This window comes from Mesocricetus auratus, unplaced genomic scaffold (assembly GCF_017639785.1).
Source record: "Mesocricetus auratus isolate SY011 unplaced genomic scaffold, BCM_Maur_2.0 Super-Scaffold_100014, whole genome shotgun sequence".
In the NCBI taxonomy this organism is placed as follows: Eukaryota; Metazoa; Chordata; class Mammalia; order Rodentia; family Cricetidae; genus Mesocricetus; species Mesocricetus auratus.
The window spans coordinates 40,363,665-40,389,152 of NW_024429197.1; the positions used below are offsets into that span (position 1 = coordinate 40,363,665).

The following is a 25,488-nucleotide window of genomic DNA, read 5'->3' on the forward strand; positions in this document are numbered from 1 at the left end:
GTCCACACAGAAGCCTGTAAAAGCAGACTCCGGGGCACCTTCTAGACTCTGGCATTTAGCTCCCCAACCTCACAGGCTGTTTCCCTCACAGCCTGCTTGTCTGCTTCTACCTACTTTTGGAACATTGAGAGACATCTCCCATCTCTCTCACATCCCCTACCTTCCCAAGAATTTTCAAGTCTAAAATACTACACATTATCACACCCTAATTGCAGTGACAAAAACTAATGTATCCCACTGACAATGGACTCAAACCAGAAAGGATGAAGACAGTTCTGGTTCGGCATGGCTATTAAACACCCTATAGTCTATATAAAAATATGCCAAGTTGAGGTTTAACAGTAATAAAATAGTATGGGTATTGCTTTCAATCCTGGCTGAATGAGCAATGCCCCCTGATTGGGTAATTGACAAACTACATACTGTAACACACTCCAGAATAGCCCTGTGCTTTCATTATGCTGAACAATAGGTTAACTAGATAACTCTGCACTTGGCAAGATTACTTTCCACCGACTCCGAGCATCTCCTTTTCTCCATGAGCTATTCCCTGTGATATTTCTGTGCTCCTCTCCCAAGCAGCGCGCTTGGAACACCAGTTACAAGCTAGCTCAGTGGTGCTCAGCTTCGCTCTTTTACCTCCCCCCAGGGTCAATTGCCTCTGGGAGGGAACCACTATAGATTAACAGGAAAATATACTGCCTGATTCATAGCAGACAGAGGCCTTCCAATGCTCGCTAGCTCCACTGAGACTGCCGCTCTTTCAGTCTCCACCCTGTCTGCAATTAGTAAATAATTCTCTGCTCAGAAACAGTCTTTTTGAGAAAAGATACAAAGATATAGCTTTAATGACACGTACTCTTTCTGTTGTTGTTGTTTAATACTTAAAGGTTGGAACACACTGGCTGGTGGACTCAGGCATTTAAAGTCAAGTTAAGAATTTCCATCGCCTGTTTTCTGCTTCTCATCATCATGAATCAACAAGGTTTGCAGTCCCTTAAACAAAGCTCGCAGGCATCACTGCCACTGCCTGCGTGGTCTGGAGGTAATGCCTGCTCACTTAATACTGGACATCCATAGATTTATAACAAAACGATATAACTATTGTCATTGGAACTGCACTGAGTTATACCGACATGGTTTTCTGTTCCACGAGCCACTCCCCATTCGCACCGTAACTCAACCCCTAAGTGACAATAATACTATCTATGAAATTTATATTCATGATTATAAATTAATTCTTTCTTTGTTCCAGACCACCAGTAGCATGGGCTTGTAATTTCCAAACAGCATTTATGGCATTAACTTGGGAATACTATCCATCAAGCCCGAAGACAAATGTGGAAGACAATAGTCCTGCCTGCCGCTGGCACAGCAGCAGTTAGTTGGGGAAAGGGGGAAAGGGGTCTGAGCAGAGAAGCGGAGGTGAGTGGCCTCTGCAGTCGGCCTCAGGAACGGACAAGAGACTGCACAAACGACATTTCCCTTAAAAAATCCCCTTTACCGGTCACTTTCGCGGAGCAGCGATGGTCCTGTTAATTATGAGATTTACTGTTTATGCAGACCCCGCTACTCTCTAAACACCCCATTATCTCCTGCCCATAACCTGCCGAGGCATATGTGACTTTATGATTGCACTGATTAAAAAGATGCTGGTGGGGGCCGGGAGAAGGGAGAGCTTGTGCGTGCTGGAGAGATGTCTCAGTGGTGAGGAGCACTAGCTGCTCTTCCAGAGGATCCAGGTTCAATTCCCAGCACTCACGGTGACAGAAATCTGTGCCCCCGGTCCCAAGGGTTCTGACGCCCTCTTCTGGCCTTTAAGGGTACTGCCACACAAGTAGTATGCAGGCAAAACATCCACGTATAAAATAAGTAAAGATTTGTTTTGTTGTTTTTGTTTTAGACCCTGGAACAAGGAGGTTGAGTGACCTGCTGAATCGTGGAACTAGTAATTTTAATCCACATCCATCCATTTTTAGAATGCACAGAGGTAATGGAGACACAGGTTTTCTAGAGTGGTTTTCACCAGCACAGCCGACAAAATCCACTTTGGTTTGTTTCTAATGAAATATAATCATAGTAAATAGATAGGATTAGTTGGGCCATTGAAAAAATGTCAACAAGGGGAGCTTAAGAGAGTGAGATTTATGGGCTTTGACCCCCCCCTAAGGCTAAACCCACCCAAGTTCCAAACCTGAGACTTCACCTTCCTAGGAAGTCACTTAGCCTGCATGGAGATTGCCAGACAGGGAGGAGCCAGGAAGAGCTGGTACACACTGAACCTAAATGTGGCTCTGGTACAGGTACATGCTCACACAGATGCACGTGTATACAAATTAACACGTGTCCCCACTGCACACAGGTGGGCTCCTCCATGAAAACTCGACCACTTGAACATTCCATTATTGTGCCCAGACCTGGATGGGATCCTGTTAGGGGTGGGCAGACAAAGGAGGGGGGAATCCTGTGCAGGGTGTCCCCTCCTTTCCTCGGGAGAGGGGCTCTCCTGTGCACACAAGTTTTCCTTCCCCTCCTCTCTGCCAGCCAGAACATCTAAAGCAAAGCCCCAGGACCCAGTCATCTTCAGGCTGTCAAATGTAATCCACAGGATTATGAGATGAATGGCTGGGTTGCTCCTTTGGAAACAGCAAGGGCTGAAGAGGCAGGAGTGTTTAAGATGTCAGGTAGACACAAGTACCCGACTCAACCCTAGTAAAGCTGTTCGTGGCCAGTTCCCACCAGTTTCTAGCAAAGCCTCATTGTTTGCAATGTGGGGTCAGTCTTTCACGTCATGGCTTAACGGTCCCTACCCTGCGGTCTGTTTGGTTAGTTCATACATTCCTGGTGTGGGTACATCATGGCTGTATTCACAGGTGAGACACTCAGGCTTCAAGGTGGATTCCTGGAGGTTCCCCACCAAGAGAATTGATGCTCAGACTCCAAGACCTGTTCCCATCTGGTGGCTTGGCAACAACAGACACTCTGAGCTTGCTGAAGCCAGAGTGTGAGAAGATGTAGCTGCTGAAAAATGTATGTTCTGGAACCAACTTCCTGGGCTCGATTCTAGTTTTGTCATTAGTAGTCGTGTGTACCTGGAAAATCTGCCTGCGCCTAAATTCCCCTTCCTTGCCTGTAAAGCGTGTGTCCGTTCCATACAGTTGTGGTGAAAATTAAATGTACACACTAACCTTCGTAAGGCATTCAAAGCAAACAGAGACCGCAGTGAATACTCAATAAATGAGCCAGCACCGTGGTGTCTGGCGCCTGAGACTTAGCCCTGTCATCCATCTGCCCTACAAACCCTCTACTCCTCTTCCTTCACATTATCAAATAACTCTCTCTCCTGCCCACCACATCCCAAAGATGGAGTTCTTTCCTTCTCTCCTGCCACACCTACTGTCCACAGTCTTCTCACAGGAGTAGACTTCCAGCTTCTCCCTTTGCCCTCTGGTTTCTGCCACATTTACTCATATGTATATATTGTATGGTACTGGGCACAATGTATATTATACAGACATGCTGTATACATGTACATGATCTTCTGCATAACGATCCTCTGTAAGCACAATATCACATATAGTGATTTACAGAGGTGCCTTCTGGCTATGTCCTGCATCGGGTCCTGGATTTCTTCTCTGTTCTACACTTCCTAACTTGGTGAGTGTGTTCAGTAAATGAGATGGGTTTGTAGGCCAGCGTCTACTCACAAAGACACATGAAATGCAAAGCCTGATTGCTCCCCTTCCTGCCCAGCTGAAGAGTGCTTCATTTCATTCTCGCCTGGGATTTGCTTAGCTGTCTGTTTGAGAGGTCTTGCGGCAGCCTGGCTCCTCCTGCACTTGTCCAGCCCTGCTCCGTGCCCAGTCCTCAGCAGGCCCCTCCTCTGGGCTCCTCCTTCAAGCCCTACCCATCAAGGAACTGGCTCTCTTCCTTGCCTGCTTCTCCTAGATCGTATTTTCTTCTTGTTGCTTTTCACTTTCTTCCGGTTAGAAAGGTTTCAATGAGAGTCTTTGCCAATCTGCTTTTCCGTACTCCTCCTTGGACTTTGGCCTCAGCCTTTCTTCCTGGATCTTCTGCTATGCTTAGGAGACATTTGTACATGCATACGTACACACATACAAATAACATGTGTACACATACACACACACACACAGAGACACACGTGTTTTCATGTGATCTGCCAGCAAGTGACCTTATCCATTATTACCAAAACTAGGACGTTCCTGAATATGAAAGGGTGCAGAAGCTCTCAGAAGCTCTCAGAACAGCAGGTATCAACCACATTGTCCCAGGGAAACCCTTGCTAGCAGGCTGGGCGGCTCTTGGCTCCTTCTGGGCTTTCCCTTACCTTCCCCCCCAGTCTCCACAACTATGCTTGTCCTCTTCTCACTCCTTCTCAAGCCCCAGCACTTGCCCTCAGGTCCCTCACATCCCCCCTACACTTCCCTCCCTACTTTCTACACCTGACCCTTCAGGACTGTTACCCCCCACCCCATGTGCCCCAGAGCCACCAGCTCCTCTCGGACTTCTGCTCTTGGCTCCTCTAATCTCAGCTGTTTCCCTGGATTTCATCTCCATTCTACCTTGGATTTCATCTCCATTCTACCTGTGTGTTTATTTCTGAGTGTCCATCAAATACTCTTAAATAGCCTCAGGGTCGCATGTGTCCCACTCACCTCTGAACACAGGTCTGCATGTGGGACAGGCTAGGCAATGCCCAGCAGGCCTTTGTGACATGCTTCTGCCCCGCTGATCAGCCGGAAAGTTTAACTGAGCTCCAGTTGTGTGGCTGGCTCTGTGTGGGACTTGGGAAATACTTGAGATGAAAGGTCAGTAGCCGGTGATAAACAGCCTCACTGGAGAATGACTTGGAAAACAACACGGGAGCCTGGCACATGGAAGGATGTCAGGATTGGGGCATGGGAAGGAAGGAGACTCACTCACCAGAGGCTCCAACTCGGAAGGAAAGGGAAGGCAGAGGTAACAGTACACGCCAAGCTTGGAGGAGAGGTAAGAGGCGGGGAGTGGCTGGCATGTGTAGAGTGGGATTGGAAACAGCAGAGCCCAGAGAAAGGGGAGGCTTGGGTCACGGTCTCCCATCATGCTCTCCTTCCTTAGGCCCTCTCTCCAGTAAATGGAGCTTCACTTTCTGGTGCCCACCCCCTCCCCCGTCCTGCCACTCTTGACTGTCACCTCTTCAATCCAGGAGTAGCCTCCTAAAAGTTCTGTGACGCAGAACCTCTTGTCCTCAGTGTCACGGTCTTGGGGAACGGCTCACTGCCTTGCAAAGCTCCAGGACTATGTGTTTACGGAAAGACCCCTGCCCCTGACAGAGACAGCTCGTGCAGCTGTAGAGAATGTGGTAAGGACACTGGGGACTGGAGGGCCACTGCCAGAGGGCAGAGGATGCTCTCTTCCACAGCTGTGATTCTGTTTTGGAACAGCAGAGGCAAGCAGTGGAGTCAACTGGCCTCCTCAGCTGGCTTTCCTCTCAGAGGGGCTGAGTACAAAGGAGCACGGAGGCTGTGCCCACTACCCCCACTGTTGGTGACCCGGGAACCCGGACCCCCTTCCAGCAGGGAAGGATGATGCCACCACGTGACAAAAGGGCCATCTACAGCACAAGATCTCCTGGAAGAGCATGGAGAGCTGGACCACTGTGCATTCATCCTCCTGTGGTCCATTAGGATGGCTCTTCTGTGTCAAAGTCTGTGCTCTGGACCAGGTCTAGCCAGCAATGTGATATCAGACTCCAGTTGTCCTGGAGACCATTGATGTCTGCTGTCCTTGCTACTGGGATGAACCAGGCCATTTACCCAGAGAGGTTCAGGAGGACAGTTGTCTAGATTCTGTGAGAGCTGTTCTATAGAGTAACTAGACCAGCTCTAGTGCTAGCCTTGACACCCCGCTAGCTCATGGACTTTCTTTTCCCTTTTCTAAAGTTTTACTTCATGCTGAAATGTTTAAAGGGCATTTCATTGAAATATTTCTGGGGTGCATTGTATTTCAGCATATGCATGCAGTGTGAACCAACCAAATTAGAGTAAGTAGCGTTTCAATCACTTCAAATGTTTACCTTTTCTTTGTATTGAGGACATCCCAAGTCCTCTCTTCTTGTTACTTTGAAATATGTAACAAATTCCTACTATGCCAGTCACCCTGTCACTGTGTGATAGGACACCTGCCCCTCCTCCAGCTGTCACTTTGACACACGTGCTTTCCACTCCCCGTGACAGGCCAGGGCCTGAGAAACAGGGCAAGCTGCCAAAGCCGACTCCATCTGGCTGTGCCTCCTACCCAGGGAGTGGCACCTCCCCCTCCCCCTGAAGGGGAGAAACATTGTGGGTGTGCCACATGAGGGGACCCCACCTTTGGCAGAATGCGTCCCTGAACTTCCACAGCCACAGGTGCCCCCCACTCTGTCCAGTCTGATGTGACAGGAGGAAAGGGGAACTCACTGTGGGAGGAGTCCCGGGGGGGTGGGCCCAGCCACTTTCATCTCCACGGGTGGTAAAACCAGGGTGGTTGCCCCTCCTCAGTGGCATCATGAGACACAGACATGCGAACTATACTCCAAGCTCTCTCTATAAGGCCCCAGTGGCAGCACCAAGATTCGGAGTGCAGATGGGTCTTTTTGAGGGCATGGGGAGCGGTAGTGCTTGTGTTAAAGCGTGGCGTCTTGGGACTTAGCTCAAATGTAATTCACAGGCCAGTGTGAGACCGACGAGTCCACATTTCAGCCCACAGCTTGATGATTCTCTGACAGAGGAGAGCTGTGCCCTGGCCTAGGCCTGAGGGTGGCAAGGATGGGAGGGAGGGAAGTTCGAAGGGAGGATCTGGAGACCCTCCCCCCAGGACTCCCTCAAGACTTTCTCTGGTTTTGTACATTGGGGTTTTAAGTAAGACTTTTGTCTGAAGGAGAATTCCACAACGCAAGCATTAAAAATTAAAACTGCAAAGATCCCAGTGCACAGGCGCATGTGAGACACTCTGAGGAGGTCACAGTCGCTCCCAGGAGGACAGCAATTTTAGTGAAGCCTTGGCCATCCCAAGCCCTCTGGGAAGGAACTGTTCTTCAGAGCCTCATTTTCTGGATAGCATTGAAACTTTTTAGTAAATGTTAATCGTTTTGTGGGGAATATGTTACACTCTTTCCTGTCTTTTAAAAACGAGAGTTAGGAACATAATTAAACCGTTGTTTGAAAACTCAGAGTCACCTATTAGATTCCGTGTCGCCATCCCAAAGGTCGTGAGGCCAGCCCAGAGGTCAGCCATGCCAAGCATGCTTGGTGAGCAGACCCATCACATTCTGCTCCCTCTCTCCCTCAGGCCGCCACTTACGGACTGTGAAGGGAACCCGGCCATTGTGGTGAAAACGGAGGTGACAACCAGGAGGGTGAGCCCCAGCCTCTGCCAGCCAGCCGAGAGCCATGGACCCCAGAGGGAGCTGCTCTTACCTGTCTTTTCCTTCTGGGAAGTAAGGGGTTAGCTCAAGCCATCCCCGGGAGGGCATTGATGTGTGCTGGTTGCATAAGCAGAGAGCCAGTGCCTGCCAAAGTGCTCAGATGCCACCAGTGCTGACCACTAAGGGGAGAGGGAGCCCTAAGCCACCTTCTCCCCGTAAGGGAACCCCCGAGAGTGGAATTTTCTGTAAAATACTGGATTTTGAAATGTGTACAATATGGTGGGGCGGGGCGCTCACATTTTCCCACACTCCCTCTTTCTGTGCAGGAAGCCTCCTGGCTGGCAGAGACTAGAGTGAGAATCAGCCCATCTCCCTTTACTTGGGGTTAGGGTAATGGGTACAAACTAAGGTGCAGCAATCTGAGTTAAACAAACAAACAAACAAAAGTTTGGGAAGGAAATGAGGCAGAGGCACTCCCTGCAAACTGTGGGAAAGCAGCCTGGTGGAATCCACTTGCTGGCACTGGTGGCTCCCACTAGACCAGGGAGAAGCAGCTGCGTGGGTAGACGGGCCTCAGGCCACCAGCTGCCAGGGAGAGACAGCTAAAGGGCCTGGAACACCCACTGGCTCCTCCTTTTCAGAGGCCTCTCTGTCCCCTACCTCCCAGGGAGTCCTCGGCCTTCTCGCTTCCAGAGAGAAACCAAGGCTCTGGCCTTCCTGCCTGAACACAGTCTCCAGGTTTCTCCTCAGAGAGGACCAGGCTCACACTATCCTGTTTCCCAGAGGAGACAGCTCTTGTCAGTGGGGTCTTGCCAGGCCTGTTGGCTCCCAGGCCCCCTGTGGCCTCTCTTCATCCCTTTCAGCCTGTTCCAAACCGAGCAGCTGGGGACTTCAGTCCAAGGGTCATATTTCCAACCCTGTTTCTCTGGAACTGCCCACACTGAATTTTGTTCCCTATGTGGTATGTGAGTGGAGAGGACTTACGGGTGTTTGATACAGCAAGGAGCATGTGAAATAATAGCCACGGTTTACCATGGACCTACTAAGTGCCAAAGAGCAGCAGACATGACCATTCCCATTTTATAGATGAGGTAACTGAGGCTCTTAAAGTCCAGTTCACTTCCCCAGGTTCCCACAAGAGAGCATTAAGTAATGGAGAGGAGGGCACTCCTGTGCACAGACCCCCTCAGTGAGCAATCCCATGGGTGGGTAACAATACCATCCTGCCTCCTAGTGGCCAGGCCACTGGCTCAGCTCACTACAGGGCAGGGAGGCCTCTCCCCTCTCCTGTCATCCCAGGGGCCAGACAGCTGATTATTTCAAGAAATGGCCTTGACCAGCCACTCTGGGGCACTGAGGTCTCGGAGCAAATGGAAGCAGCTGGCTCCCATTCTCAGACCTTGTCACCTCTCACCCAAGGAGTGGCTTGGACAGAGCCAGGGGCACACCCCTCACCCACGCTGACCAGGTGGAACACGATGCTTGTTGACTCCTGCCTGGTCAGGGGCAACTGTGGCCCTCACCCTACAACCCTGGCTCCCCCGGTGGCGACTGGCCACAACCACCATTCCTGATCGTTCAGCTCTGCAGATGCAGCATGGAAACTGTTTGTATTTGGGAAGTGGCCCCAGGGACAATGTAGTGATTCGCACAGCTTATCACCTGGAACCACTTCCTTTAATTTTGTAAGTCAAGGGAGATGCAGATGGCAGAGCCCTTCAACCTGGCAATCCCTTCCCAGTCCTGCCAAATTTTGATTGTTCATTGGAATTTGCAGGCGAATACTAACACACACAAGTAGGTGCACTAACCCATGACTCTCCCAGTCCTAGACACCGACACCCTTCCTCTAAGAGTGCTCATAGCTCATGCTTGTCATGACAACTAGCTAAACAAAGGTTTGTCTCTCCTTCGCCTGCAAAAAGCACGTTTCCCTGTTCCGGGACTGTGTGTCGTCAGGTGTTGCAAGACTCAACAGGAGCTCTTCCAGCCCTGGTGGCTTTGAGTGGCAGGGACATCCTCTGCTGGGAGTGAGGAATTCTCATGTGGTCCTGGCCCCTGCCATCACTGCTTCTAGAATGATCTCAGAAACACAGGAATCCTGATTCAAAACCGAAAGTGTGAACACTAGCTGCTGCACCCTACACCATGAATTTACATATCCGTTTTCACCGCAACTCTTATATTGCTTAAATGTAGAAAACAACTATTTGTGACACTCTTAGATCTTTTATCTAAGAATCATATTTAATCTAATATACTTAAATATGCACTGTTCCCTCCAACCTTGATGACACCGGGCATGCGTTGAGATCCCAGCAAGCCTTGCCTTTCTAGGGGTGGACCTCCACCTTCCCTCCCCGCCTTGCAGCTCAGGTTCCTATTGAGAAAACCAAACAATTCATTATCGTGGAAGCCTGCGCCTGTGTCTACACATAAAATTAAGAAAGAATCAATAAAATGTGACACAAGTAACTTCTGATTCCAGCAGGTGCTGTAGGTCATAGGTAGAGATCAAAACCATCACGTCCTTTAATATTTTATTAGACTAGACAGATGGCCCCCTTCCTAAAAATTGGTATTCTGATAACATTATCAAGAGCTACATGGAAAAATGTTTTGTGCCTAAGGGACCACAAATAAATACATGCTTAAGTGCAACTAAAGAAATTTAATTATGTGTATGAACATTTATACTAAATGGTTTCTCCGGGAAGCCAATGGGAAATTACAGCTAACAAGTGCACCAGAATAAGGTCTGTTGTTGAGGGTTATTAGCCTAATCACATAATCCAATTCCACTTCCAACCACAGTCCTGTCATTTGTCCAAGTCAAAATAAAACCATTGTCAAACCTTAATGAAACCAGAACCGGGGGAGGGAATCGAGGACAAAGTCTTTCTTTTTAAAAACAGGCTTCTAACCTAACTTTTCTCCTAGTTCCAAAAACAGTTCAAAGATCTGAACTGTCTTTTAAAAAAAAGGGGGGAGGGAGCGCCTGGGACTTCAATCCACAGATATTTTTCTTTACAAAAGTCACCAATAAAAGGGGAAGTAAACAGATTGGTTTTGCTCTCAAAATTTGGCGAGGCAAACTTGTTCCAAGGCTGAGGTGTTTCTCGCCAGCTTTAAACCCAAGGTGCATTTTTATAGCCAAGAACCAGGGCCCTGAAACGGAGTAACGGAAACGCTGACCTAGCCTTCGCTCAGCAGCACGGACGGCGCCGCTGTAATTTATGGAGAACACATTTTGGTTTTGTCAGGTTTTTAAACAGAGACTGTTATAAATTTGAAGAAGCACTGTCCTGTTAGGTCTTCAAGCAGCATGTGTTAGTGTTGTTAAGCGTCCATCCTCCGTGTAGAGCGGCGTTCCTGTCTGAAGCCTCATTGCAATGGCAGTTCACCCCATCAGCGAGAGAGAATGCCAAGCCCAGATTTGTTCTGAAAACGGCGTTCACTGATGGAATGCATCACAGCCATTGTCACCATGATGGTGACCAGCTGCAAGGCACTGGCAAAGGCACCCATCTTTGAGCAGAGTTCTCCTCATGCTTTCCTTGGGAAGCAGAAGGTATATAACAGGGTTATTGGGGACACTGAGAGGCGGATCTCATTCTAGCCAACGGGAACGGAATGCTGCCCTCTAGAATCTCTGGTTTTGTAGAAAGGTTGTTTTGCTTTGTTTTTACTCATGTGTGTGTATATATGTGTGCATGCACATTTTCAGGTGTCCTTGGAAAACAGAAGAAGGCATCAGATTTCCTTGGAGCTACTTACAGGAGGTTGAGAGCCATCCAACATGGGTGCTGGAACTGAACTCAGTCCTCTGGGAAGGTGACCAGTGCCGTTAACCCCTGAGAGCCCTCTCTGTCCCTCATGCAAGATTTTGTTTAGAGTTTTGGCTATGAACGTTATGCATTCCCAAGAACACAACCTTATTAGCAATAGGGAGAGAAGCCTTGACAATTACTCACACAGCAGCCAGCAAGGAGCTCCTTCTGCTCTTTTGTGGAGACTGTTGGATGGGGAAGAAGTAGAGAGGGGTTCGTCAGGGTCTAGGGACAAACACAGATCACCTCTTCACATGGGATTGATTTCTGTAGGGGAAGGAATAGGTTAGTGGGGAATCCTGAAATCCAAGCCATCAACCACTCTTCTATGCTCCTGGCTAATGCTTGCCCATTGTAAAGAGGGTGACTTGTGAGTCTCATGAAGGAGCTCTTCATGATGACTTCCCATGCCCATTATGGGCTTTTGAATGCTCTTGTTTTCTGAAGCAGTTGTCATTATTGCAAAATAGACAGTATGATCAACATAGAGATCTGGAACTTGGACTTCTGTTTCCCCTATCATTTCTTAAACTGAAGCCCTGGGATTTGAACTCAGAGATCCACATCATGATGTTGGTATGGCAGACCCTGGTAAGGAGCAAGGCCAAGGATCAACTGGTCAGTAAGAGGAGCATAAAGAAGGGTAGAGGGAGAAGGAAGAGAACACTATGAAAAAATTAGCCCAACTATGACATGAATTGTGATGTGTCCATGCCACATAAGAAAGGTGACCATAGAAGTCATGATTCTAGCTAACATTTATGGTACACTCACAGGGCTGTGAATCCTTGATTTCACTCTTGTATTGGATGAGGAACTAAGCCTTCACCAAGGGCAGTTTTCCAAGGTAAGCTTCATTTCTAGGACAGCTCTACTCTATATCATGCTGTGGATTAGTTATCAGCAGTGTTCTATCTGTGCCCATAGTGTTGAGTCATCATGGCCAGGCAGGGTCACACCACCAGAATTTGGACTCCTACAGTTTGACACCATTATGTTGCATATTTGCTACAAAATTTTGTGTGTGGGGGTGGGGAAATAGAGAGCAAAATTGAATGTGTATATCATTGTGATTGTGTAGGCAGAAGGAAGCATGAATATGATTAGGTACAGACAGGATTCTAAAAAGAATTCTTTCTACTTTATATGTTTTCTAAATTTTCTTCAGCTCTAATATATGACTTTTCTAATGAAAATAATGTTTTAAAAATTTAGCCATAAACCTGTAGTATTTTATAGACTCTATCAGAAAGTCAATTCAATGAAGCCAAAAATAAATGAAGAAGGAAGAGAAGAAAATCCCTTGAGCAAGAGTCATGAAACCAGAGACAGGAATCTGTGACTACTCTACCTGGCCTGATGTCCCTCTGAGCTCAAACGCCATGTCCTTGAACCTCAAAAGGGTCAACTCTGAGGAAGAACACTTGCCAATGGCCACCAAAGAGAGATTCCAATCACGAAAGACATTTTATACAACTGGAGTGATTTTAAAACAGGTAGAACTTAGATGATACAGAGGCCTAGGGTGTGCTGGTCATGAAGGAAAACTGACCAGAAGATAATGTACTTCAGGTCAAAATGAGAAAATATGTAAAGATAAAAGATTGCTTGGAAGGTGTGTACTTTATAACAAATGAAAGAAAAAAGCTGTAATTACAAGGAAGTGCACATTAATACATTGCAAGTTGGTGAGGGCAACTTCTCTTTTGGTCTGCAGCACTGCTAAATTAAACATGGGGCAGTTGCTAATATTTGCATCAAACAAAAATTCTAAGGAAAAATGTCAACAAACTGTCAAAATTCCACTTAATAAGTAAAAGCGCCAATGGGCAGTATGGCAGTTTCATTCACATGCCTGTGAGCTACCTGGGGCAACCCAGCATCATTTAAATACACAGGGATTGAGTTATATACACATAATTAACTGCAACTCAAGTAAAGGAGAAAACTATCCAAATCTGCATTCATCTTTATTGGCTTTTCCACTGGTCATAAGCAATTAGTAATCAGATAACAGTCATCACACTAAGTATCACTTCACGTAAGACCTCTCTCTAAACAATCCAATTGAAATCCAGGTGATCTATCCAGGGGCTGTGGCTCTCAAATGGGCCATTTTATAACCTAGGCACAGGTTAATCATCCTTAGCCTCCTTGGTGGGCCTTACCCAAGCTGCTGCTTACTGCTGACTTCCCAGCAGCCCCTGTTTTATGGTTAGTTAATTATTCTTTACTAACATTAATGTACTCTGAAACTGGGACCATCAAATAATATACTGAAAGAGATGTCAGTTCTCTTTTATTGTTGTTGAACTGTTTTTTTCCCACACTTAGAACAATTTTTGAGGGGAAGGAGAGGGAGCTGGGATTGACATGTGAAACAAGCTTATTTCTAATTTAAGTAAAAAAGAATTGTTATAAGCATTTGTAAAATATGTTAACATGTATAGGAGCAGTTAACCCAAATGATACAGTCTTATCTCCATAGAATTAAAAAAATCATAATGGGTTTTTTGAGAGAACCTGAAACATTTATTATTTTTTAATTATTTAACCCGAGGGCTGTATATAATTGAGACCTCACATATAACAATCTAGAGTTTTGGGTAGTGTTTGGGATTATATCTGATTTTCAAAGGTATTTTTTAAGCTGTTAACCCTCACTACTATCATAACTTTAATGAAAAACAGACTCATGTATTTCCTCAATTAGTGATGAAAACAATATACTTGGGTATATATGTTCAGTTCCTAAGTTAAAAAATAAATAACTAGCTACTTTAGATGTCCATTAAATTCTTAATGGAGGTGATGATAAAAAAACAATTTTTGTTCAGAAGAACCCTGATGAATACATAAATTCTATCCATTTACTTTACCTAGAGCTTTTCCTGAATGTCCAAGGGGATTAAAATTAACCTCTAAAATATACAGTCCATTGCTATAGAAGAAAATCTAGTAAATCAGGAAATCAAAGAGGGTATGGGACTGACAAAACATTAACCAAGAGTTTAACATGAGTCCACACCCTCCAGGAATTCGTGCACACTTACTGAAGTGAAGCTCTTTGTCAGTCTACCTCTGAACTCCTAGGACAAATGCAGTCAGGGAAATAGGATTGATCATTAACTGATATATCAAATATACACCTTAGACAAAAAGATGCTGAATTGTAATTACTGAGCAGGAGGTCTCAAAAGCAAACAAAAAAGTCCCTAGAGTTTTCTCATTGGAAAACATACCACCCAGCCTCACCAACAAACTTTAAGGGAGATCAAGGTCAAACTGTAGATGAAGAGAATGCAACTGAACTCGAGACTTCCCTGAGTTGCTAAGTCCTGCCCACCCCACTTTGCTTTCCCACCAGAACTCCTGTCTCTAATAGAGCCCAATAGAACACTGCACCACCCAGCTGTCTGAGCCCCTGAAGATGACCACGTGACTAAGTGGTCTCTCTGGGTGAAGGCTGAAGCTCCACTGGTCCTCAGGACACAGATATGTGGGTGGCCGGTGTGTCTGGAGAAAGACTCCAAACAATATTCTAGAAAAACCCTAAACTCCATGCATAAAAGAGAGATTATTATCTCTTTTGTTTCACCCATAGCTCCTTAAACTTTGGGTCACGGCCCCGTAATGAATGAGATGATCCTCTAGAATTCGGCAACAGCAAAAGGTTTTCTAAAGGTGTGTGAACAATAATAAGGCTCTCGATGAATCTCAGGAGTTTCAGTAGCTGTGACCCTGTGGGATCATGTGACCTTACCATGACCTTGGTCCTGAGTCCGCATGTGAACTTTATGCTGTGCAAACCTCTGCAGTCAACAATGCCTGATACACTTTGGTTCAGATCTGATGCTATTTCATGGTAAGGGCAGTGGTGTTCCCGTTGACAGAGACTACTCTTACCAAAACATGATAGTTTAATCAAATAAGACCAAGGCTTAAAGAAAATCTCCTACCATCATTTCTCAGCTTCTGAGTATCAAATTAGTATGTCTTTGGACTGCTTTATGTTAGAATGTTTGAATTTTAAAAGTCTGCTTGGTTACTGGCTTGAGTTTCTTCGTTAAAAAATGTTAAATTAATTTTGACGTGGGATCCAGACAGCATTTCCAACCTTTTGTGAGACGGCCCCTTTGTACTCTGTGTTCCTGAAAAGTGGCAATCTCAGCACTGACAATTGCAAAAGCTGAATATTGATCAACTCTGGAAAACATTAAAGATTCCCCATGCCCTACAGTATCAAATTTTCAATCCAGATTCCATTCTTTATTTAAAAGTAACCCAGCAGATCTATCTTGTTAGAATACAAATTTGTGTCCATCTTTAATAAATGGCATAAGTGCATGTATGGCAAAGTTTTGTTTCACAATAAATTTCTTGGTGATTTATTATCAGCTTGCTTTTGATGTGTGTGCTTACTTCATGTGCCTCTTAACCCAGGATCCTCTGAAAGCCCAGTAGGGGCAGAGTTGAGAAATTTCGTGTTAGCTCACTGTCCTTAAGACCCACTGTTGTCAATGGCTGAACACAAATGTAGATCCAGGGCTGGAAAACCAGATTTAGACAACGAACACCCATCATTTTTGTTGGTCACAGATTAGGTCTGAACATAGTTTGTGTCCCTTGTGGTGTGTTGAAATTTCATCCTCATTGTGAAGTATTAAGAGGGCAGAAATTTAACCTGACCGTGGTGTTCAGACATGGGGCACAATCACGGTTAGATAAGGTCATCAGGACAGAGCCTTTGTGGCTGAATTCTGGTGGCTTTGTAAGGAAAAAGGCCACTGGAGAGACACACGTCGCCATACACACTCCCTGTCACTGCCTATGTCACTTCAGAATTTACACAGCAAGAAGTCTATAACCCAACGCTGCCGTGTGACTGAGGACTTCCAGAAGCACAAGCTACCATGAACGTCTTCTCTTTATAAAGAACAAAGACTCAGATATCTCATTATAGCAAGAGAAACTAACACAAACCATTGAAATAGTTCCTCAAAGGCAATTCCATTCAGAAAACAGATAAAAGCACAGCAGAAGCTGCGGTCCTCAAGTCCATCCTTCTTTCCCTTTGTTCTCACTCCCAATCTCACAAGAGTCGTGTGGAACTTCAGAAGGTTCCCAGGGATCCTGAGGACCTAGACCAAAAACCGGAATTATCTGAGTCGTGGTTAACTAGGCGCTCATAAGAAACACAAGTCTTTCTAGTATTGACCAGAGAAACCCACGGGTCTTCCCAAAGGGACATTTAAAGGCAACATTTAAGGGCAAAGGACAGGGTAGCGGGAACTGCAAAAGTGAGACAGTGCACCCAGCTACTCCATTCTCAGGTCTGGCTTAACCTAGGAGCAGTGGTTCTCAACCTATGGGTCGTGACCCCCTTGGGGTCACATATCAGATATTTACATTACTATTCACACTAGCAGCAGAATTACAGCTATGAAGTAGTAACAAAATAATTTTATGGTTGGGGGTCACCATAACATGAGGAACTAACTGTATTAAAGGGTCACAGCATTAGGAAGGTTGAGAACCACTGTAGGAAAGCCGTGCTAACTAGTTTTGTTCACTGTGACACAAACTAGAGTCCTTTGGGAAGAGGGAATCTCAACTGAGAAAATGTACACACACACACACACACACACACACACACACACACACACACACACACACACGCCTATGGGCAGCTTGTAGATCATTTTCTTGGTTGATAATTGGTTCGGGAAGGCCTAGCTCACTGGGATCGGTGCCATCTCTGGGCTGATAGCTCTGGCTATAAGAAAGTAGGTCAAAGGAGCCATGAGGAATAACTCAGAAAGCTCCATTCCCCCATGGCTTCGAAATCAGCCTCTGTCGTCCCGGATCCTGCCCTGTTTCTACCCTGACTTCCCTAGGCAATGGTGTGTGACCTGAAAGGTACAAGCTGAAATACCCCCCCCCCCCCCGCCTCGAGATGACTTTGGTCTGGTGGAAGTACTCCTAAGTAGTAGTTAAAGCTGACAACAGCAGAGCTGTTGGAGCAGAAGCTCATGTTCTCAAGCCCATTCCTTCTTCTTGGTCCTGTAGAAACCGCAACTCAGACAGGAGCCGGGCCTGAGCTTTCCCTCCTGATGGATCTCCTTCCATTGAGCTCTGCCTCAGCCACAGAGGGGACAGCTGCTCAGAAGCCCCCTCGGGCGAAGCTCCCAGGTACCTCCCCCACTGAAGATTCCCATCACACACTTGTTTGGCCTGCAAATAAATTGGCAACGCAGCTGAATTTAATCTTTTGATTCCCCCTCGAGAACAAATTTCTACAAGCCATTCCCATGTAGACAAAAAGATTTTGTCTCACTAAACCTGTTTATTGACCAAAACTGTCGCCTCTGCTCTGACCACTGACCTTATCTGAACATTCAAATCTATTACAGAGCGCAAGTTCAAATGATTTTGGTGCCCTCTGGAAGCCCTGTTTTCATAGTGAGCTGATTACCAATGACAATATTATAAGGGCTTTAATTGAGATTCTCCAAACAATTTGCATCCTGGATTTACAAACCTAATATATTACGAAGCGTGATGCTGCTGACGGTGGGGTTTTTGGTTGTTGGCTTTGTCTTGTGTCTTGTTTTGTTGTTTGTTTGTTTTATGGGTAAGTTGGTCATGCTTTACAAAAACTACCATTTCTCCAAGCCTTCCTCAAGTCAAATAATCCTTAACCTTAGTCTGAAAACAAACGCCATTCCCATTCCAATGCAAACCAAAGCTCTGAGAGTTCAGAGCTCCCAGAGCTCACCCACCCCCTTCAGAAACCCAGCACCCCAGCACCCTAGCACCCCATGCAAAAGAAGAGACCACACTCCCGCTGGAAGAATACAGGTTCTGATAGTTTGTGCGGCCTCGGGCAAGCTACCAACTTCTTCACCTGACCTCCCAGTAATCAAGAGAGGATAAAATAATTCTACGAACAACTCACAGAATTGATATTTGAACAGAATTAATTAGTTGATGTCAAAGGTTTAAGAAAATCAAAAGGAGTACCTGAAAATGTAAGCTGTCTTTAGTCAACAGATGTATTAAAAAAAAAACCCAGCTGAGTGAGACACCAATAGTATGAAGGCCTAGGACTTACTGTTACATATGCACCAGTGAACTGGGTGCTTCTACCAACCCTGTTTCATAGACGAGGTAAACAGAGGCTTGGAATCTTTACAACAGGAAATAAAAACACACCTCTGCTATTCTCAAAGACTGACAGTTCAGACACATGCAGAATTTATCGATTCCCAGCTCCACCCTTAAAACATTCCCCATCCCTGGCAAAGATGCAAGTAACCAGCTGTCTCCTCCAATGGCCTCAGTGCCTAGGTTGGTGGGGAGCCTAGACAGCCTTGGTTTCTCCTTGTCCTTGTCTGGAAACCAGAAACCTGGCTGACCTGTGCAAACATGGAAAAACCTTTTATCAGTGGGAACCTGTTCATTTCATCTGACTTTGTCTAACATTTGGTGACAGATATGACTGAAAAGCTAGCTCATGAGCAAGAAGACCTTGTAAGTTATAAGATAATAATAATAATAATAATAATAATAATAATAGCTTCTAAGGTAATAGAAGCTAGTGAGTTAGAGGAACTAGTCGAAGGGACTGCTGACCTCCCCCTTGCACTAACCGATACAGCCAGTGGCAGGAAGCAAAATGAATGAATGAATGAACACCTTTTTCTACATGTGCTTCGAGGGACCAGTTGTGCCGAGCAGTACAGGGCAGTTTTGCTCTCGGTTCTTGACTCTGGTAAAATGAAGTACGACCATTCCAAATCAGGTGTAAAGTCCAGCCCTGAAAGAAATGATCTGTCCGAGTGCTAATATTTCAGAATCTCTAAGTTGAAAACTCACTGCAGGTAATTTATAGCCCGGATTGGCTGAGTTCCCCTCCAAGACAGTGCATTTAATCAAAGTTAACTGGTGAAAATTATGAAGCCTCTTAATTGAGCTCTCCTACGGTGGGCTTTCAGGGCAGCTGTGTGAGCACCACAGAAAACAACAAAATGAATAAACCACGCTTTCCTCTGGTTCCATTTTCAAATACGACGTCTGGAATGAAGAGCTGGGATCTCCAGGCGGTGATCTTCATGCATAGTATAGTGTTTGTCCTGAATTTCATTGCTTTGAAAAAGAGGCATGAAAAGTCTTGATTTAGTTGGCATTTAATGTGATTTTTATAGAACTTCTGTGATATAATCAGTCGCAGTGGGAATCGGTGGGGAAACTTACAGAGCAGTAAACCCTTACCTATTGTTCTCTCTGTGCTCTGATTGGTTTGCTGGGTATACACAGCCGAAAACTCCCAGTTCACATACACCTACTCTATTTGTAGACACCCATAATGATTGAGTGTGGGCCAGCACCATCCCTTCTTCCAGCCAGGCAGCCAGTCAGGATGCAGGGAAGACAATAGGTATGTTGGAACAGCAACAAAGAATGTGTGGCTGTAAATCACCTTCCATTTCTGCATAGCTGGGAATAGTAACGCAAAAGCTATAGGCAAGTATATTAATGTCTCCTGCTCTCCATAAATGAAGAGCTGTGCACAGCAATGCACTCTTGATTGTTATTCCAAGATAGCTTTTTCAGCATTAGATTCTCTGCTTTATTTTTTAAAGCAAAATATGTATTTTGCTCTTATTTAGAAGCAATGTCTCCCCTTTTGTTGGAACCCATAAGCGTCTCTTTCCAGCAGATCAACACATTATCTTTGCTACATGGTGATTGACTGGTGATGTGTTCAGAACTCAGAGGTCCACAGTTTCTGGAGCCCCTAATGATGTCAGAAAGAAGGTCTCATAAACAACCAGGGACTTCCCTTCATCTAGTCAATTCAAACTCACAAATTGCCAGAACTATGTGGAAATATAAAATGAAATACAGAAACAACACATTACATTTACATGTTTTTAAATATGCTTACCCATGCATTTAATTTAGACTTAATGAAGTAGTTATATGCAACCAAAACATCAGAGTTATTAAAAACAAATTTGTGGAGGGTTAGCAGCTGTGTTGTCTGTCAGTCTCTACCTGTGCCAGACTCATTGTTCTCAGTAAGGTTTTTAATCATTCACTTGTATTTGTTAAGATAATATAATCATCTGAGTATTTCCAGTCAGTGAGACTGGATAGGGTGCTTTTTGGATTTTTGGATAAGCACCGATTGATCCTTTAAACAGCATAAAACTGACTCTGGAGCCTATTTACACCAACTCTGAGTGTCTGTCCCATTCTGCATGAGTCGGTTGGAACAAGGCTAACAGGACTGCCATATGTGCTCTAAGCTGTGCACCAAGAGGATAAATGTGCTGTTATTGTTGACAGTCAGCAAATATGTCAATGTTTAGCAAAAGTCAACATATTTGTATTCAGTTTTCCTTTCTTTCTTTATCTTCCTGTAATTTTGAAAGGGCTACATGAGTAAGGGAAACAATGAGAAACAAATTGCTGTACATGAAATTTCGCCTTTGAATAGCTAAGGAGACTAATTCACTTGACTAAAACTGCTTCATTACTACCCCAGCTACCCAAAAATGAAATATCACGCATGGTACCATCTTTACCCCACAGGTCATAATACTATAGTGATCACAGCAGGGCTGGGCTCGATTACAGAAAACGAGGCCCCAGCCAATGCTCCCAAACACCCCTGACTGCCAAGCAGCTATCCGGGTGCCATAATTGTGTTTACCTATTACCATGCCTTACCTCATTACTTAGGACTTCTGAGATGCTATAAAAGGAGACAGAATTCTAGAAGATCCTGGAAGCTCATACCGATGAATGCTGTGCTTAGGGAGACCTTCCCCTGCATCCTTAGAACAAATCATTTATGCCTTCCTTCACCTGCATTTTATGGTATATTCTCAAAGCCCTCACCAGTGTTAGAGGCAGAGAAGCACTGTTCCTCCCAGGGACACTGCCCTAGCTGCATCTTCTGTCTTGGGATGGATGATGAATGAATCTGTGGCTTGGGAATGGTTGCCTCATTCCATTATGTCTGGCTTCTCACCGGTTTTGTTTTATGATGATGTATTTATCCTTCTGCCAGTTGGTCACTGATAATACTTGTTATTGTTAGTTAAATGTTTAGTGTTTGTTAAGCCTTGCTATATCCTCATTTAATCTTCACAGCAAACTGTAAGGTAGGGAATGACAAGATCAAACACACTGAGTGATTTTGGGGTACCTGGCACAGTTCAGAAAACTTCTGTTCTCAATTTTGTGGATTCCTACCAACAGCATGAGTTTGATGTTGCTACCAATGCCATTTTAAGATGAAGAAACTTAAGCCCAGAAGCATTCCCAACACCACAAAGCTAATTCACAGAAGATCTGTGTGATGAGATATTGCTTATGATTTACTAAAGCTTGCCTGAGAATTCAGAAAGCAAAGTCAGCCACAAGCCATAGAAGCCAGACACACACCTTTAATCCAAGCAGCTGGAACCTAGGAGATGGTGGTACACACCTTTAATCCTAGGACTCAGGATTAAGAGGTAGACAGATGTCTCTGAGTTCAAGGCCATCCAGGGATACATGAGGTTGAATCAGTCTAAAAGAGTAACAGATCATACCTACAGTGGAATGTGGCCTACCAGCCAGAAAGAGCATTTGCTCCTGTCATCCTCCACATTTAGGGCATGTTTGTTATGCCACTGCATAGCAAGAGCTGACAGTTGCAGAACATTACAGAAGGTCGCCCTCGCTCATGAAGGTCTGGGATGTCATGTCCTCCAGGAAGTGTTCAAGACCCTCACGTCTTTCTCCTGGGTCAGACTCCTCTCGCCTTCGTGCTTCTTGGCACTTTGCCAGTTTGCCTGTCTCCTTGACACCTCCCATGTACCACAGGTTCTCTCGTTCACGTTTACCTGTATACATGTATGTTTTTCCTCCTGCAACAGGACAATCTTTGTTCTGTCTTATTGTTCTGTTCTGTTCTGTTAAGGGCACATACACGGTAGTGTTCTGAGACTGTCTGGAAAGTGACATGATAGCAAGGAGTGTCTAATTGACTGGATGACTGCAAAGGCCCAGGAAAGGAGCCTGGAGTGGAACTGAACAGTGCGTGTTTTCCTGACTCTGCAACACAGAATGCAAGCTGATGCAGAAACTGCGACTTTCTGCATGCATCTGGCCAGTACATGAGGAATAAGCAGGATGAATTATACAAGAAATAGTATTATCACTGAAAGCAACTGAACCATAGCCAAAGGGTCTGAATTCTATTTCTGACTTGGCTACTGGGCAGCTGTGTTTTAGTTGGGGATGTTAGTTAACATCTCAGGTCCTCGGTTTTCTACACTGCTGATAGAAGAGTCCATTTTGCTCTGAAGTTTATTAGAACAGTCTAAAAACATATACACCTGTGAAAAATCAGTTTGTTTCATTCTTTCTATGAGATGGCCCATATTCCATCTCCTTCCAAGAAGCTAAAGGGGAATCATGCTAAACCATCACTCAACTTTGAGGGAATTACTATTTTGTGTGACTTTTGACAGGTATGATTTTCATTAACAAAATCCAAAACTGAACATTTAATATTCAGTTACCAGGCTATTTTAAAATTAAGACTTCCTTTCATTTCCTTTATAAGCCAGGCAAAGTTAATCCTTCCTGTTGATTCTCTTGGGTCTTTGTTATATCTCTTTACATGTAAATTGATTACAGGTCTTTATCCTAAATCAGCCTGTGACCTCTGCAGTACATCAAAACAATAAAGAGAGCCACACATTTAAGAATAACTTTAATAAAGTAGTTAGCAATTTTAAGTGCTACAACTCAAAGGATTCAGTTTTTCACAAAACCGTGTGTAGTAAATAGTGTCTCATTTACTATCAATGAACATTGGCTGAGTGACTAGTGAACCTTACATTTATATTTCTATGCAAAGTTATGTAGCGGCTTATTCTAAAGTGCATCCCATTCTCCTGTCCACTTTCATTGAGAAGATAATAGCATGCCATGCCATTTTCTCCCTTGCTCCGGGCCTTGAGGGTGAATTCAGTCACTGGGAGTAAAGGACAGATCTCAGACTCTGGTCTCCTGTGTTCAAAATTGACTCTGTCTTTTTTAGGTCTCCTGACCTTGAGCTTAATTCTGGTTTTGGTTTTTGTTTTTTGGTTTAACTTCAGGCTCCTAATCTATTAAAGAGGGATGTCATTACCTCCCTTGCAGTTTCAAAATTTGCAGATAGTTTGTGAAATGCCTAGCACCATCTCACATTCACTTGGTGCCCAGCCAAAGTCATCACACCTTGAGGTAGACTGCGGTGTCCTCAGAAGACATCTGTAGACCTTATTGACCTTTGATGAAACGGGGCCTGTCTGCTCTACTTTTGCTTATTGCTCTTTCATCGTGTTCTATCTGCTCCCAGCTAAGCTACCGGTTGCCAGTTCTAATGGCCATCAATAAGAAATGACAGCTGCCTCGTCTTGCTGTCAGGTTGTTACCAACTAACTTTCTGCTTCAAATCTGCTTGAAATTGTATGTCAAATGGAATAAATAATACCTAGAGGAGCCCAAAGACACCTTCTAATGGGCACGAGAATGTCATTCAGTACATGGGTCTTGTTGCCGCTACTGTGGGGACTCAGTCTCTCTTCCTACTTATTACACTTTCCAGGGGCTGGAATCGTTGGCTAGGCAATAGCCTGACAAGCAAGACTCTGCTCAACCTCTTTACTGAAAAGTACCTGGAAACCACGCCCCTGGGAGACCACGCCCCTAGGAGACCACGCCTCTGGTCAAGATGGTGGAGACATGGTTCCTTCTAAAAAGCGACTCTGCTGTCCGTTGCTTTAACCCTGAAGAGACTTCCTTTGGCTGTGTTTGCAGTGGAAAGAGCACTGAGACCAAGAGACTAGTGTTTCGGGTTCTTTCCTCAGAAACTGACTTTTCCTCTCTGGTCTTGGTTCCCTAATCTAAAAAGTGAAGCATCCCGCAGCGTGATCTGTGAGCTGCTAGCATTATGAATCCGGTCAAGGTACCCAGACTCCTACTTGGCAATAGCTGCAGGGTGTCTGGGAACAGACTTCACTTTATGACTTTGGCCTTCATGGTTTCCTCTAACTGGAGGATGTCGGTTGATAGCCAAATTCTTAGCACCATTTTCTGTGTCTTTACTATTTCTTTTTATAATGATTTTGTCCTTAATTTGGACTTATTTCAAGGAGAAAGATGGTAACTATTTAAAAGTAATGGGATGTTTTAATCTGGGCTGGAAAGTCTGTTCCTTGAGAATGGCTTAATTAACATTTCCAGGTTCATAACATTTTCATTTATTCCTCTTTTTGTTTTTAAATGGTTTTTTAAGTTTTCCAGAGACAGTGATCTCATGTTCCTAATGGATTATCAGAGAGAGGGGAGGTCTTCTGGGATCTGCATTCTTATCAGCTTTAAGGGAACTCCAGCAGAATAGGTCCACCATACTAATAAAAGAGAAACAGAACGTTAGTTCCACACAGGACGATGTGATCAGGTTGCCAAGTGAAAGGCAGATCCAGCGACCATGACCTTGGAAGGGGACAGACTCCTCCTGCCCTGGGTTCACTCTTCAGGGAGGTTCCACGTCTCACCTTCAGTAACGGGTATGCCAGACGTGCTAGTGGCAGTGGTCCCTACTGCTAGGGTGGTTCTGTGGAGGGGACAGGGTACTGGTCAGGGTGACGGAAGCACAAACACACCAGTGGCCTGCAATGAGTCGAGAGCAGCAAGCCTTCATAAACTGGGCCGAGAGAGAAGCATTGCCTCCTACAGCTGAGTGCAGGTCAGGGGCTTGGCCTCCAGTCCTGTGCTATCGACAACCAGAAGTCCATTCTGGGACTTTGAACAAGGAATTCCATCATTTTGGTTCTGTTCCCATGCTGGCAGAATGGAAGCATCAATAGGAGTCCAGAATCCTTTGGGAAAATGAGTTGCAGTGATAGACGATTGTGATCAGCTGACAGTAGAACCCATTGCCTGCATTCTACAAAGCTATGACTGTGGCCTCTGCTGTTTACCTTAATGACAAGCACTACCTACCACTCTGGGAAATGCTCTAGGCCTGCCTCTACCTCAGTCTTCTGCAGTTCTTTAACGAATGAGGAGGATGAGACCATTTGCTCAGTGTACTGTGGCCTTCAGATTGGCATCTGTGAAGTTCTTCCTCTGAGAGTGACAAAACAGAGGAGGCCCCCAGAACCCTCAGTGTGGTATGGCTACTTACCAGGCTCCTGGCAG

General features: G+C 45.1%; 2 long non-coding RNA genes across 4 annotated transcripts in view; one reads left to right on the top strand and one right to left on the bottom strand.

Moving 5' to 3' along the window:
• Positions 1 to 4,797, bottom strand: part of LOC106021487 — a 7,065-nt gene extending 2,268 nt beyond the window's left edge. For both annotated transcript variants that reach the window (XR_005881346.1, XR_001196745.3), the window contains exon 1: positions 4,677 to 4,797. This is a non-coding gene — a long non-coding RNA (uncharacterized LOC106021487). The remainder of the gene's footprint in view (positions 1 to 4,676) is intronic.
• Positions 4,798 to 4,888: 91 nt separating this feature from the next.
• Positions 4,889 to 15,632, top strand: LOC121144012. Of its 2 annotated transcripts, XR_005881348.1 has the most exons (3): positions 4,889 to 5,010; positions 7,330 to 10,976; positions 11,133 to 15,632. It is a non-coding gene; the product is annotated as an uncharacterized LOC121144012 (long non-coding RNA). The 2 variants fall into 2 exon arrangements; XR_005881347.1 differs by having other exon boundaries at positions 7,330 to 15,632.
• Positions 15,633 to 25,488: the final 9,856 nt, after the last annotated feature.